This window comes from Martes martes (genome assembly GCF_963455335.1).
Source record: "Martes martes genome assembly, chromosome: 1".
Taxonomy (NCBI): domain Eukaryota; kingdom Metazoa; phylum Chordata; class Mammalia; order Carnivora; family Mustelidae; genus Martes; species Martes martes.
In genome coordinates, this window is record NC_137888.1 from 136,268,671 (window position 1) to 136,283,584 (window position 14,914).

At 37.0% G+C, this 14,914-nt stretch overlaps 1 protein-coding gene across 1 annotated transcript in view; it reads right to left on the bottom strand.

Annotated features, from left to right (window-relative positions):
- Positions 1–14,914, bottom strand: part of ZNF385D (zinc finger protein 385D) — a 288,510-nt gene that overhangs the window by 197,457 nt on the left and 76,139 nt on the right. The window lies entirely within an intron of this gene.

Here is a 14,914-nt window from a genome sequence, read left to right on the forward strand (position 1 = left end):
TTTCTTTTATTTCCCAAAGTTAATTCCCACTTAAGATTCACATTATCAAGAGTCAAAATTTATAGAACAAAGTCCACAATTATGAAACATGCATTCATGATTTTAGTAGCAGAATTCCTTAAGACAGGTCTTTAAACATCAGTGCTCCACAGATAGACAATTTTTAAAAAGGGTAGAGATAAAATACATTTTTTTATAACAAGCGTTTTTTTGAGCATCTAACATCTGTAAGATTTTTGCTTATGTCATTCTCAAAAATATTTACAAAAGAAGAAACTAATACAGTTATCCTCAGGACATAGGGAGAAATCTAGGGCCATTTATTCTTCCACTTTAGCTAATCAAAAATAGAAGTTGCCAATGTCAGTTAAAAATAATGGCCACCAACCAGTCATGTAAATAAAGAAAGCAGCTACTATTGAAGAAGGCCAATGTACTAAATATGGAATTAGATAGTAATTGCAGAACTAATTACCATATTTACAGTCAAACATTAAAGTTGGCAAGAAGATCAAAAGAAGTGATGAGAAGGCAAGCATCCTGGAGTTCTAGTATTTCAAAAACCGAAAATGTGGGAAAGGTGGCCAAAATAAATGCGGAAAATGAGGAACTGCATATGTAATCAACATTCCCCAAACCTGTGGAACTGTGTATTAAATACAAACAAATTTCACCTTTTGTCAACTTTCAATCTTTGGACTTTGGAGCCAACATTCAACTTGGAACATTTTTCTTTGCTTCTTATTTATTTATTTTGTCCCGGATGTTCTTTTAGGTTTATTTGGCTCCATTAAGAGTAAAGCTAACACCCGTCTCCCTGCCAACTATTGTAAGGATCTTTTTCTCCAGTTGAAAACAGGATAGGCAGCAAAATACATAGATGAGAGAATGGTGAAGGGCGCCTAGGTGGCTCAGTTGGTTAAACAACGTACTCTTGATTTCAGTACAGGTTGTGATCTCAGGATTCTGGGATCCAGTCCTACATCAGGCTGTGTGCTCAGTGGGGAGTCTGCTTGGAATTCTCTCTCCCCCTCTCTTTCTGCCCCTCCCCTACTATTACTCTCTCCCACTCCCTCTCTCTAAAATATTAAATCTTTACGGAAAAAAAAAAAAAGAAGAATGAAGTGGCTACATTCATTTATTTTTCTCTATTTAGGCATGAAAGTCTTTAAAACATGAATTTTAAAAATCCTTCAAACAGCTTACAGTTATCTGCAAATGACTTACTATTTAAAATAACACATGCCATGTATCTCATGCTTTCAAAAGAATTCTGAGAGCAACATGCGTTCTCTGGTTCTTCATGTTCCCCTCTCACAGATTCCCAAAACATTTCAATGAAGTTAGAAATTACCCAGGGTAACACAAGGCAGGGAGTCTTACCTCCTCATTGCGGCTTTACTGACGGTTTCTGAGAAGAGTGTACTGGCTTTGAACACAGCAAACTTTAAGTAGTTGATTGGTTCAAAGTTTGTTGATGTTGTTGATGTGGGTTGTTTTCTTTTTTAAGGAGTAGGTTAGCATTTATATTTTTACTTTTATTATTATTTTTTAAAGATTTTATTTTATTTGTTGGAGAGAGAGAGCACAAGCAGGGGGAGCAGCAGGCAGAGGGAAAAGCAGGATCCCCGCTGAGCAGGGAGCCCGATGACGTGGGACTTGATCCCAGAACCCTGAGATCACGAACTGAGCCGAAGGTGTTGCTTAACCAACTGAGCCACCCAGGCGACCCTGTATTTTTATTTCTGACACAAATATGTTTTTCAGACCCTTACAATTATCTTGACAATTTAAATCTTTTTCCAAAGTAAAAAGTAAAGACAAATTCTGGGCCTAAGAGCCTATAAAATATTATCTCATTTCTATTTTAGCTCATGTTATTTTCCTTCAGCTAAAATTGAGTATATTCAACAGGTGTACCACATAGTATATCTGTGATCACTTCATTCTATTGTGTGGAAGAAAGTTCTATGGTTTCATCTGGGTTAGTAAGCACAGCAGTCTGGATTTTTTGTGTGGGAGGGTGTTAATGGGGGAGAGGTACCTACAAGTTATTACTAAAACTATGCTGAATAGTTTTACCATTTATATGGCAAATTGCAAGTATTAACAAGTCCAGTTAGCCAACTTTAAATTTAAATTGGACTTGTTAACCTCATTTAGGAATTTTTTTTTTTTTTATTTGACAGACAGAGATCACAAGTAGGCAGAGAGGCAGACGGAGAGAAAGGGGGAAACAGGCTCCCCGCTAAGCAGAGCCCGATGTGGGGCTCAATCCCAGGACCCTGGGATCATGACCTGAGCCGAAGGCAGAGGCTTTAACCCACTGAGCCACCCAGGCGCCCCTAAAGGGCAGTGTTTGAATGGTGATATTAATTTGCCAAAGACTCTAAACTACCATGCCGCCTATACTATGAAACCCAATGTAAGGCAGAGCACCATCTCAATCAAATTCGATTACAACTGATACTAATAACAAGACCCCAAAATGTTCCTAACCTCTTTGATCTCGATGAATATGCAAGTGTTTACATGATAATGTTTTTAGTAAGTAAATTTGAATTGCATTTTAGGAGTAAGTTGTCAAGTTTGATTAATACATTCTCTGATAGTGCAGTCTCCTCTAAATACTAGAAAGTTAAGGGACGCCTGGGTGGCTCAGTCAGTTAAGTGTCTGCTTTCACCTCAGGTCATGATCCCAGGGTCCTGGGATCAAGCCCCCCATCAAGCTCCCTGCTCAGTTGAGAGTCTGCTTCTCCCTCTCCCTCTGTCCCCTCTCCCCCACATCTGCTCTCTCTTTCACTCTCTCAAATAAATAAAATCTTTAAAAATAATAAAATAAATAGTAGAAAGTTACAAGAAGCAACAATTTAAGCTTTCTATTTGGGTATTAATCTAAATAGTTTTAGGAGAAGCCTTTGAGCAAGCCTAATCATAAGTGTGATATAGAAATCTCAGAATTGGGAAATGTTGATCAGAAAATAGAGACTTGTGTCTGAAGCCGGCACATCTAAGTATTAATACCAGCTAAGCCCTAAACTAATCATTTGTTATAAGTAGCATAAGTTGAAATAAAGTATTTTGCTGAAGACATTTGCAACTAATAAAATCTGAAAAGATTTTTAAAACACAAAGTACATAGAATATTATAAATAACTATTTATTTTCACCTAGAGTGAAAAACTAAGTATTAACAACTCTTTCCCTTGTTACAGAATTCATTATTTTTTCAAACAATACAACCTGGACATTATAGACATGTTGAAGTCTTCTTTGTTCCCCCTCACCAGCCATATTGTCTCTTTCTCATTCCTTAGAATCCTCTGCAAATAAGGATTTGATGTGTGTTCTTCCAGTCCATGTTGTTATATGCCATAAATCAATCTTTCTTTTTAAATTACAGTGCCATAGGATTTTAAAATATGCATATGCGCATATATTCTATAGATCTATACACATTGTGCAAATTGTGCTTCCTCTCTGTCCCACCTTTTGCTTTTATGATATTTCCATGTAAAAACAATTCTTTTATTTCAAACACCTCTTGATATATTTATTAAATAGATCTTAATGTTTATCCATTTTCCTATTGATAGTAATATTGGTTGTCATGCAGTTGTTTTGTCTGTTTCTTTTGGCTAATAAAACATTGCTGCAATGAACATCAGTAAATTAAGACTCTTAACACAGATATGGAAGAGTTTTTCTACATACTTAGATTCAGTGTTTTAAACATAGATATCAATATACACGTGTGTGTGTATATATATATTTTTTTTTCCTTATTCAAAATTCTAAATGTTTTAGTATGATTTTAGATAAGTAGAAATAAAAACAAACTAATTCTAAGCTCAAAATCATTCTATTTCATCTCTCTGCCCTCATTCCAAACTAAGATCTCAAAACCGGATATGCCAATAGGACCTGATAGTCTAAGAGCTAATTAAGTTGAATCTCAAAAACAAGTTAGTATTTTCTGACTTTTTTTTTTTTCTGGTTAAAGAACAAGTAAGGTTATCTGAAGGAAAAGAAAAAAAAAAAAAGCCAGTCTCCCCATAGAGACCATCACACACAAACACTACCTATTTGGCTATATAAATTCTGTTATGTAGAAAATGCCAGAAAGTGCTGATTACCTCTCTATTATATAATTCCTATCACAAGTTCCTAGGAAAGCAGGGACCATTGTTTTTCAACGTAGCACGTGATGAAAGTCACAGAAGTACTAAAACAGTAGGTATACACATATGTCCTAAAGAGCACAAGGATGTTTCGGTAAAAATGATTGTTTTTTCTGTCTGATTTCCTTTGAAAAAAAATGCTTCAAAAATGTCTCCAGCTTACTGTACTACTAGATTATCATTTCTCTAGTTTCTCTTTTTAAAACGATAATTTGGATTTAGAAATCCAAGTAATAAAGTTAGTTTCTTATCTCCATATATAGTCACTTGAAATTCTTTTTTCTTTTTTTTCTTTTTTCCTTTAGTTCCTTAAAATCCCTCAGCAAGGTCCTTGAAATAAATTCCATTTTAGAGTCTTCAGGAAGGAAAGCTCAAGAATTAACTGCTAACTTTACCTCTTTCATATTCGCCCAAACTCAAGATAAAATGTGCCTCATGGGGTTAAGCTTCAGAGAAAGGCAAAATGCATATTATCTTACTTTTGACTCGTACTGTCCTGATTTAAGAGTTTCAGAGAGTGCCATTTACTACTGCCACACCTCACCAGGATAAGGGAAATTGGATAGCACTAAAGGAATTTGGGTGAAATTGTATTTGTGGCTTTCTCAATACATCGTTCGAATTATCTAAATAACGGCTTCAAAGTCCCCATCACTTTCTGTGTAGAGATGAAACTCAAATCCTAAACAATAAGAGTAGAGCAGTGCTTCTCAATTCTCTCTGCTGAAGGACCAACTATTCCCCTCATCAATCACAGCCCAAAACTCTTATAAAATAAAATAAAATGAATTACCGGAAAAAATGAAATGAAAAAACATACCAAATTAAATCACAGTTCTTTATTGGCTTCAACAGATGTAAAATTGCTCTACAGGGCTATAAAAACTTCCAAATGCCGCTCACTCTCTATTTCTGTACCTGTCATAGACCTGTCAACAGTTTTTGGACCAGGATGGCTCTGAGAACAGTACTTTGAGAAGCACTGGGTCATGAAACCAAACTGTCTTGCTGGCAAAAAAGTTCTCATTCCTTTGACTAAGAGCAGTGAGAAACAGCATTCACATTGTTCTTTACATTTGTGTTGAAGGGGACTTATGAAAAGACAACTTTCCTCAAAAGATTGTCTAAGAAGGTTATTTTTATACCTGTACTGAGCTGTAAAAATGGATTTTCCCACCCATTTTGACCACAGGGTGGAAAACACTGACTCTCAACATTTAAGGGGCAAAGGAATCGCTTTGGGGAGATTATGAATAATGCTTATTAGGGTTCTAACACCAGAACCTCTGATTCAATAGACTTCCCTAATACCTACTATTTCTATATTCCTTTTAAACTTTAACACCTTTAGACACTCATATGAGGTCAACATGATTGTTCTAGTTCCACAAATGAAAAAATCTGGACTCAGAGTTTCACAATAGGGAAAGTATTAAACATAGAACTTAAACCTTTTAATTTCTAAGTTTAGTGGTTTTTGTTTTTTTTTTCCTTATGTGTGTACATGGGTCTTGAGTCTTAAGAAGTCTAAATTGTTGCTGGGGTAGGAGTGGATTTTTTTTTTTTAATTTATTGCCATTTAAAGTTTTTTATCCCCCTAACAATGACTATCCATCTACAACATAAATGCTTATGAGGGTGACATAATATACAGCCCTCACTTATGATCTAAATGTTCTTTTCCATACTTGTCCAATCATGCCAGAATATTATTCAGCTTACTGTCTTGGAGTTAAGTCTTCTAAGAAATTACAGATTACTTAATTAATTGACTAGTATAGAACCAAGGCTCTGATAGCTGATTAAAGAAACTACAACTGTTTTCAGACACGAGATCAGTTAGCTTTGTTATAGATGAAATTGTACTGATCCTGGATCACTGAACCTAAGTCTTGACATGATATGATGATCAGTATTTGTGTGATTTGGAGCAAATTATTTTCTCTCTCACCTACAGGTTTCCTTACCAATGTTATTCAGGTAATAGCTGTAACACACAAGACTCTATGAAATTAGATTTTTTTAAGAGGTGCGTGTAAAATTGCCTTAAGAGCTCTTGTCACTCAGTTCATGATCAATACATCTTTAAAAAAAAAAAGTGATATATTGTGTGTTATATTTTTCCTTTGTTTTTAGGAGCTCCAGGGAGCCTAAACTAGCTCCATAAAGAAAATTTCCCTGTAGTGTAGGGTCTCTCCCCGACCAGGGAGACCTATTTACCATCACTGCAGATAGGGAATAAAAAAGCTGGATTAGAAATTGTCAGAAACACTGTAGTATGGAGTCTGGTGAGGGCTGGGGGAGTGGTAGATCAGTTGGCTCTAAAAATCTTTTCTTGGAGCATCTGGGTGGCTCAGTGGGTTAAAGCCTCTGCTTTTGGCTCAGGTCATGATCTCAGGGTCCTGGAATCGAGTCCCGCATCGGACTCTCTGCTCGGCAGGGAGACTGCTTCCTCCTTCCTCTCTCTCTCTCTCTCTCTGCCTCCTTGTGATCTCTCTCTGTCAAATAAATAAATAAAATCTTTAAAAATATATAAATAAATAAATAAATAAAAATCGTCTCTTGCTAGGGCTGCCATAACAAAGTACTACAGATTGGTTGGCTTAAACAACAGAAATGTATTGCCTCACGGTTCTGGAGGCTAGAATTCTGAAATCAAATTGTGAGGGAAGGATCTATTCTAGACCTGTCTTTTTGGCTTATTGATGGTGTTTTCCATGTGTCTCTTCACATCGTCTTCCCTCTATGTGTGTCTGTGTGTCCAAATTTTCCCTTATAAGAATAACCCATCATAATGTGTTAGGGCTCACATTAATGAGCTTGTCTTAACTAATTACATCTTCAATGACCTTATTTCCAAATAAGATCACATTCAAAGCACAATGACTTATGATTTGGGGTGGGGGGGGGACACAATTCAATCCATAACATCATGATTCAATGATTAGCATCCTCATGAAACAGAAGACACAAGTCTCAGTTTTTTTCTTATGTCTGCCACTTACTAGCCAAGAAACCGGAATTCTCTCAATTATTCTAGGCTTATCTGTAAAGTAAGTGAGTTGGAGTAGAAACAAATTAACTCTCAAAAGTTTATTTCATTTCTAAAATGTCTATATCTCAGTGTGGAGTAAGACTTCACAAGTCTTCAAAAGACTTCATAAGCAGATGTTTCTTACGAGGATTTTGCTATACAAATATGACCCACTTAATGCACAATCCCATAAACTCTGAGCTTAGATGGGCTCTTATCTGGGTCCCCCTCTTTTCCCAGTATCAAACAGTAAGAAATTCCTAGCAAGAAACTAGCAAACAGGTCAAATATATTCTCTGCAAAAGCAAAGTTTCAGTTCAACATGATTAGAATAACTGATAAGGGAAAATAAGCATATGATGGGTATTATGCCACAACCTTTAATGAAAGAAACATATTCATACATACTCCTATCCCTGGAAAGATAGATAGAAGAGTCATTGACCACCCTGATTGTCACTTAAGAGAGGAGAACTGAGTGGCAAGGGAAAAAGAATAAGGGAAACTTTTTTGCTATTCTTTTTACAGTTTGAATCATGGGAAAATGTGTTACCCGCTCAAAGAGTAAACAAGTGTTAAAATAGAAGAAATATTCATGTGTTGTGCATTTGTTTATTAGCCTTTTACTTTCAAGCCAAGATATTCTATATTTATTTTGTGTTTTGGAGTCTTCATAAGCAGGCTTGACTTTTACAGCTTTGGGCTTCACAGGAAGCTATGGGGTTCAGCAAACAAGATTACGTATTTGTTTCAGTGTGAAAACATATAATGAAAGAAGACTTCATAAGCAGATGTTTCTTATGAGGCTTTTGCTATACAAATATGACCCACTTAATGCACGGAACTAGCTAGCAATCTGCTACCTCTGTCTTTAAAAGAACAAGGAACTTAGCAATCAATATTATATTTACTATGGCATTTTTCACCTGAAAAATTTCCACACCCTCTACCCATCGTGACTAAGAAAGACAGTCTTGTTTTTTTCTACCCATTATTTCCAGCTGGCTGCCTACGTATTTTAGTGACAGCAGCAGTTGTAAACATTTAGTAAGAGCAGTTACTAACGTATGAGCTGGATTTAATTAATATCTTTTAAAAAACAAGTGCAAGTGTGCTGAACTATTGTTTCTCTAACTCCTACACTGGTTGAGGGTTGGGAGGCATCTCCATAGCTGGAGCGGTTAACAAAATACAGAACCTCAGAGGAAAGCAAGAGTAAAGAATAGGTTTTGAAAGGAAAGGAGACCCCGTGTGCCAATAAACATGGTGGTACTTCCATTTTAAAGATGGAGGAAACGAAGATCTTGAAGGGTATAAATCTGAAGAAACAAGAACTTGAATCTGACATTACCTATTTTGGGTTCTGTATTTTTGTCCTTCACCTATTATGATATTATAAATGCTTACTTAAGCTACAGCTGTAGAATATATGGCATACACATGTAATGCTGTCCTTTTAGAGTCATAACGTGCCTCACCAATATTTTATGGTAAAAGTCTTTCCGGGTTCACATGAAAGAGTTGACGAATATTATAAAATACTGATTTTAGAGGACATTCTATAAATAACCACTGTGATTTTAACATCACTGTTCTTTTACATAACCAAAGTAAATAAATGCATAAGCCAACATAAAATTATGGATGTAAATTAAGGGGATGGTTTGATGTTATGCTTGCTTCTGTTTCCTAATAATTGCTTAAATTAATAACTTTGGTTAGATGGAAATAATCTAATGTATGAAAACAGAGAGTACTTAGATTTTTTAAATTACTGAGACATTTCCGTCAATTATGTTTTCTTATGGCACAACCGTATTATCTTCTATTATCTATCATGCATTTTCCCTGTTATCTATCTATCTATCCATGCAACCCTCTATCCTCCATTCATTCATTCTAGAATTGTGTGTGAGTCTTTGTACTCTTCCAGGCTCTGTGCTATGGTTACTTTACCAAACCAGATTAACATGGAACTGATCTCAGTTCCCAAATTAAACATTAACCTTTACCATATAGCTTTCCTTGGCCACCTCCAAGTGACCTCACCTTCCCTTGAACTCAGGGAGCATTTACTTTCAAAGGACTTCATTTAAGCATTTAATTACAGAGATTTTATAAAATGATTTAACTACTCTACCCCATTTTTTCAACAAATGAAGAAAACTACATAGACAGGGTTCTTGTTTGCCTGAATCTTACTGTCCAATGTAATGTTTTACCATCTAGTTGTATACCAATCGCTGGTAGGAGAGTATTTTAAGAAGTGGCTAATCAACTTATTTTAATAATGATAGACACAAGGACAATCCCTCCTCTTCCACTTCCCCCTCAGCCCTTTTGCTTCCTCTTCCTCCTCTTTCTCCTCCTCTCCTCTTTCTTCTTCCTCTTCTTCCTCCTTCTTTTTGTTTTCTATTGTCTGCTATATTGTCAGATATACAGCCAGAGCTTAGTAAATGTCCAATAAGCAAATCAATGCAGAAGAGATTAGTTACATCTTCTTCCTCATATTCTCCATTACATTTATTGGGGTCATCTTTATGAAAGATGCCTTTGATGGAACTGTTATTTTCAAGAGGCCCGTGTCTCAAGTTATAGAATTATTTAGTGGGACTCCAAAGTTTGTAGAATGAATAAATTATTGAATGAATAAGAGAATAAAAAAACTCAGTCATTAAAAAATAAATAAATAAATAAAAAACCTCAGTCATATATTTTCCTCACTAACAATTTTGGGACTGTGACACACATAAAAGCTTTAAAGTTCCATAGAAAATTTTTGCTTTTAACCAGCTGGGAGGCAGGTGATAGTGTCAGATACTTGCCCCATAACAAGCATTTAATAAATAGCAGCTGTAGCCAATGTCCTGCACAATGTCATCCAAAAAGAGAGGCTCACAGCATTTCTGGGAGATGAAACAGAACCACAGAAGGATGATGCTTAACATATAGCTGTAGCTTCCAATACTTCAAACCTCCCTAACACCCCACGAACAAACACCAGAAAGTAAGTTTCACAATGACAGAAATTTAGCCTCTTAGATTTACTGCTGATTCTGAAGGGCCTGGCACTTGGTCAGTCCTCAATAAACTTGTGTTGAATGAATGAAGAAATATGCTCCAGGAGTGTAAGAATTGTCCAATGTATTTAATCATTCCTCTGGATTCCCCTCCCAATCAATACCCACAGATGTTCAAAACCTGAGGTCCCGAACCTGAACGACTAAATCAGAACTTGAGTTTTAATATGATTCCCCCAGGGATTCATAAGCACCATACAGTATGAGAAACACTGCTATAAATCACATAAATTTCACCTTCCTGTCCCCCTCCCTGCAACTGATAACAATCCTGAACTCAAACTAACACCACACTCAAGTGTCTAGCTGCTGTTTTTTGAGAAATAAGCTGAATTAGAGTAGAGTTAGATGCTAAGATCTTATCTCTCTTTCTCAGCATCTCCTTCCCCACTCCTCTTGCCCCCTTGGCTCCCTCTCCCCTAGTGAAATCATATCAGACACAGGAATAACACAGCGTCAACATTTCTACACTGATTTACTTTTTTTGAATGTTAGAGAATATGGGGCACCTGGATGCCTTAGTCAGAAGAGCATGTAACTCTTAATCTCAGGGTCATGAGTTCGAACCCCATGTTGGGTGCAGAGATCACTAAAAATAAATAAACTTAAAAAAATATATAGAGAGTATTAGCCCAGGCTAATTGAAGGCAAAGAGTTACTCTCCTTTATTTGCCCATCTTTCTGCCTTTAGGCCCTCTATGTGACTTTATTCTTTTTTGTGCATCTCCTAGAAGGAGAAAGACCTCAGTGTTTACTGAGAATCTGGTATATGCAGGTGCATTAGGTCAGTTTTCTCATTTAACCTTTAATGGAAGGTTAAAGCCATGGGAGGGGTCAAGCATAAGATCAGGCTTGCAGTCAGTCCCCACGAACACATTCTCCCAAAGTTCTACATTTTCAACAAAATTTTGAAGGTTCATTATTGTCATAACTACTGAGGAGGATATGAAGTTTTAATATGTTAGAGAAATGAAAAACAGAGGGGAATTCTGAGACCTAAGGAGAAAACTGTCAAGGAGTATAGGTATTTTTTGATGATCAGCTCCCACTGTAAACAACATCCTGAGTAACCCAAGCCACTTCTCAGCTTCAGTCTCCAGCATTTTGAAAGTCAGCTCTCCTTCCAATCACAAACCTAAGAGAAATGTATTCATTCTCATTTTATAGAAAAGGACACTGAGGCTCCAAAGGATTTAGCCTCTTATCCATGGTTGCAAACATGCTCAGGTTTTCTGATTATGCATAACCTTTCCATTCTGCCACCATGTCAAGTCTGTTGGCAACTCAGCACCGCCTTCCCTCCTCTATGCTCTCCCTCACATCACAAGGACTGGAAGCCCTAGGGTTACATTCCCACGGGTCTCTGCCAGCAGTATTCAGGCATGGACCCCATAAAGAGAGGCATTTCATGGTATTTGGATGAAAGTAACTGGGATTACTGAGCATCTTGTATTTCTGCAACTTCCTGATTCCATGAAAGCAAGCATGAAAACTGAGAGCCAACAATAGCCTTCTCTGACCTTTGTTTGCCTGCATAGCACCTCCAAAGGCTTTATAAGCACCTAAATCCTTATATTAAGTCCCTTCCTGTTTGCATGCCTAGAATAGTTTCTGTTTTTCTCACCAAACCCTCACTAAGCCAACCACACAGCCTTCTACTCTTGTCCGAAGCCTGCCATTCTACTCTATACATCTTTCTTCATAAAAGCACCCATATTTACCAATGTTTATTTGTTCAAGCTTCCTTTATGAATTGAATTATTTCAGGGCAGACATCACAATATAACTTTTGCTATCATGATTCCTGCCATGTAGTGATGCGCTTATTAACAGCAATTGATTGAATGGACCAAACTCATACCACTTCCTAGTATTTCTTTCTTAAACACCATCTGCCTATTTCCAGGATTGGTTCCTTTTGAGAAATGCTGATGCAGAATGGGATCAGAATGATCCTGAGTACTCCTGAGTACTCCTGGAGTACTGAAACTCCAATGTCTTAAGAGATTGAGGGGCAAGGTAGGGAGTACATGAGGAATTCAAGGAAAGCTCTCTCTTGTCTGAAAGCTACTGAAACAACCAGGATATGACATCCTTAGATTAAGGGAACAGTTTCTATTGCTAATCTTTAAAAATTGACTTTAAGAAGAACAAGGGATCCTAATGTGTTTTGTTTTGTTTGTTTTTCTCTTGGGATCCTAATGGTTTTATCGAATGTCCTCTCTTACATCCTTTTCCAAGCTCAGATTCACCACCTGTTTTCCTTTCCCTTCTAACTATGCATATTTTTACTGATGTTTCATTATTCTACTTGACTTACATCCAAACCCAGTGGCTTATGCTCTTGTGGAAGGATAATAATCAGGGATATCCATTTATGTTTTCATGATTTTATTTCATATATATTTTTTTTTCCTTCACCATTCTGCCCAACCCTATCCCCAACAGATAGATGATACCATACGCAAAGCCTCAGTGGGGGAATATAACAGGCAGTCAGTCTGTGATTGTCATGAACTTGCTTCAACAAGGTCAGACGCGGGAAAGTTGTTCAGTGGCAGATGGTTCATCATTTTCTTGGCAGAGAGATAATAGCAGTTTGGCACATCTAGGCGGAAGGGACCACCAACAGCCTTGCAAAGTGTGTATGTCTAAAGTTGGGAGCTGGGGGCTTAACTAGCCATGCTAACCATGTGCTGACCATCTAGGGCTGTCTTTGTAGATAAATAACTTAGTGAACAGGGGAGTAACCCACCAAGAGCTGGATGGATAGCCTGTTTGATTCCACAACCTTAGCACACCCTGAAACAGAATTATATTGAATTTCCCTTCACCATAAAATGGAGTTTTGAATGAGGAATAAAAATCAATTTATAGCAATAAAAAAATTATGTTTCAGACACCCTGAATTCATGGATTGAGATTCACACCTGTTACAAAATCAAGAAGTCAGGCTGTTATTTAGAGAAATGCTCTATACTCTGAGTCCAAAGCCACCTGATTATGGGCTTTGCCACCATTCCCCCTCAATATTAAACAAGGAGTGGCTTAATCCTTGGTTGCTACAGATTGACTAGCACTGGAAGGAAATAACTTAATATGTGTAGCAACAGAGGGTCTCATTTAAATGGAATAAATACAAACATAAGTCTAATTTCATCACAGAGGAAAAAGAATGAAGTCAAACTTTTGCTCTCACTTAATGAACTGCCACATTTCAAAAAAGAAGTTTACAGACTATGAATGAACATAACAGCTAGCACTCAAACAGTGCTTGCTATGGGTTGAGTGCTGTTTTACATGATTTAACACATATTAGCATTACCACATACCTAAGAAGTAGGTTAATTATTAGTCCCATTTTACAGGTGAAGATTTTGAGATACATGGGAGTCACATCACTTACCCAAGGTCACACTGATGACAAGCAGCAACTCTGAGATTTGAACACAGTCAGTCTAGTTACAGGGTCTGGCTTGACCATCACACAATGCTGCCTTTGCCCACAAAAGCTCAAATACTTGAATGAAATAAACTCCAGAGGAAGGAGAGATTATTAGGTCCACTCCCTTTATTTTAAAGAGGGGTAAATAGTAGCAAAGAAGATAAAGAGGCTTGCTGAGTGTCAAATAGCTCAGCAAATCACTCATCTTTGTTTTCTATGACAAACAATAGTCGTCAATCAAATTAATCATTTTGCTTTTAATATTTCTCAAATGGCAAATCGACAGTTTAAAACACAACTTTTTACAGCCTTCCAAGAATTTCACCTCAACCGCTCTAAAGCTGCCATGAGACCTAAACTGACAGGATGCCAAGTGGGCTTAGAGGCGAGGTAACACACCTTGATGGATCGTCTCTGGGTATCTGGGAAGCAAGACTGTGCCAGGAAACCATTTAACAGAAGAGCAGAGAAAGGGAACTCATGGGACTTTAGAGCAGTCATTTAAAAATCAGAGAATTTGATGCTGAGCAATTTTTCCTCTACTCTTACTGAAACACCTAGGATTAGAAATCTTTACTTGGGAAACGTGATTCTGATGTTCCTCCACTTACACTCCATCAGTTTTAAAATAAGATTCCCATGGAAAACTGCTCACCCCTAAAAGAGCAAAGTAATCGTTCTGATTCTGCCTTGCCCTTTAGCGAGGACTAGCGTATAACTGTACCATCTCATTGGCATGAACAGAATCCCCATGATAAAGTACTGTTAAAGAAAATAAGACCCACTTCTGTGTCCTGAAAGCGAAAGATCTAAGGTGGGAAGATTTTTAAAACTCCATCACAGGAGTCACAACAAGAAAATCTGTATTATTTAGATCACTGGGCATTCAGTGACCTCCCATCTTAATCCTCTTTGGTTGTGTTGACACATCCTGTCATTGATAAGCTCAGACGTCCATTATGACAAACTGCTGAAATCCGAATCAGATGATACTAGGGAAAAAATAGTCACGGGTTTCTAACCTTTTCAACCCTTATTTCTATTTTCATCATAAGAATACTTTCACTGCTTGTACGAAAGGAGATGATGATGAATCTGAGGAATCTGTCAACTCACAAAGACATGCTAAGAGTGAAAATAGAAGCAAGTAAGTCATTGAACTTGTGTTGAGAAG